This window comes from Terrapene carolina, unplaced genomic scaffold (genome assembly GCF_002925995.2).
Source record: "Terrapene carolina triunguis isolate 2854851 unplaced genomic scaffold, T_m_triunguis-2.0 Scaffold194, whole genome shotgun sequence".
NCBI classification, from domain to species: domain Eukaryota; kingdom Metazoa; phylum Chordata; order Testudines; family Emydidae; genus Terrapene; species Terrapene triunguis.
The window spans coordinates 5,278,220-5,280,306 of NW_020664545.1; positions in this window are offsets into that span (position 1 = coordinate 5,278,220).

Here is a 2,087-nt window from a genome sequence, read left to right on the forward strand (position 1 = left end):
AAGTACAGCCTTGGGAGCGGGAAGAGGGGGAACCGAGAGCGAATATAGGAGGTCAATGGTATGTCAATGTCAAAGCAAGCTCCGTGCAACTGCGAGCACAAATGTCATTTTCATTTTCAGCCGCTTCTCAGCCACTGCAGGGCAAAAGGCCGCGTGGGCCCGTCTCGCTGAAAAAATAATGAAACCAAGGTGAAGCTGAGGAATGCGGCATCACACACACAACAGCCCTGCTTGGCACAGCTGTGCTGCCCACGGCTGTCATTGCAAACTCTGCTCCAGATGGCCTGGGCAGTGAGCTAGCTTAGAACCCTCCTCTGGATTTAATAAGAGCACACGTCCCATCCTAGCACTTTCCATTCAAGGATGTCAAAGCACAACCCATCCAAACCAGCTTCAGGCACAAAACAGGATAAAGAGATGTGCCCTTAAAGTCCACAAACTCAGATTCTGTCAGACCCCCAGGGGAACAAATTCCAGGGCAGAGGCTGCCCCCCGCCATAAGCCATGTCCACACTATATTTTGTCCAACATAGCTGGCAGACTGCCTGAGCTGGGCTGGCGCAGGCCTCTAGCGTAGATGCAGTTATACTGGTAAAGCAGTGCTTTTAATGGAATAGCATGTATTGCTCAGGGGTACATGTAGATCAGGGGTTCTCAAACTGGGGGTCGGGACCCCTCCGGGGGTCACGAGGTTATTACATGGGGGGTCATGAGCTGTCAGACTCCACCCCAAACCCCGCTTTGCCTCCAGCATTTATAATGGTGTTAAATATATAAAAAAGTGGTTTTAATTTATTAGGGGGGTCGCACTCAGAGGCTTGCTATGTGAAAGGGGTCACCAGTACAAACGTTTGAGAACCACTGATTGTAGATTAAGGTAAGCTGGCAAAAGGAGAGCTTTGCCAGTATAGCCGCGTCCACACCAGGAGCGCTTTGCTGGTATAATACACAGGGAAAGCACTCCCAGTGTAGACACGTGGCCCAGAATGCCCCGCGCCCCTTCCAGAATTCAGATCTGGGGACTGTTAGCAAGAGTTTGCCAGCTGATCTCAACTGTTGAGATGGAGCATAAAGAGGGAGAGGTAGACTCTGAGGTCCCAAACTGTCTAAGCCAGGACTCAAGCCATAGAGGGCTTTATTCGTTGAAACCCACAAACAAACTGAAGGCGAGAGGCCTCTCCAGCGTAACGTGGTCCAGCTGGGGTTTCCAAATGATCTTCCAGGGGAGCAGGGAAGGGCACTGTCTCCACGGTGTATTGGCTCCTGACTTGGGGTTCCAAGAGCAGCCCTGGAGCCACAGGGCACAAAGGACACTAATGATTTGACTCCCCTCAACAGAAGACCCTCTTCTTTCATAATTTCCGCACATTCTGCCACCTACTGTCACGGTTGTCTAAGTCCCTATCTTGGCTAGGGTGACCATATGTCCCATTTTGGCCGGGACAGTCCCTTCTTTAAGCCCTGACCCGGCTGTCCCAGGCAAGAGCAAATGGGACAAATGCCCACTTTGGTCAAAAAAACGGGGTGCAGAGGTACACGCCGGGGAGGGTGGTGAGTGGCAATGCCAGTCCTGCGCAGGGTGGGAGGCAGGGCCTCACCTGTATGAATGTGTGTGTGTGTGTGTGTAAGACCTGCCACAAGCCTTTGCTGCACTCCGTGCCACCTTGCAGCCTTCCCTGTATTGCCCAAAACTTTGCTGCACGGAAACTATGCTGCACACCCCCATGCTCTGCGGAGCTCCCTGCTTCAGTCCCATTGCCTGCGGCACCCACCCATCCTGAACTCCCCAGGCCATGCTGCACCCCTATTCCATCCTCTGCGGCGTTCTGCACCTGCATCCCATCCTGCACCCCCATCTAGTGCCGCGCCCCCATTCCCTGCTCCAACCCATCCCCATGTCTTCCTGCCCCGGGTCTGCTGCACTTCCACCCCATCCGGCCCACAAGCCAAGCTGCGCCCCTCTTCCATGCTACACTCCCCCCTGCCATCCTGCCCCCCGTCCTCTACTGCACCCCCAGACCCTGCTGCCCCTCTGTCTCTATTGCCCCATGCCCTGCTACACCCCATTCCCTGCTGCACCCCATGCC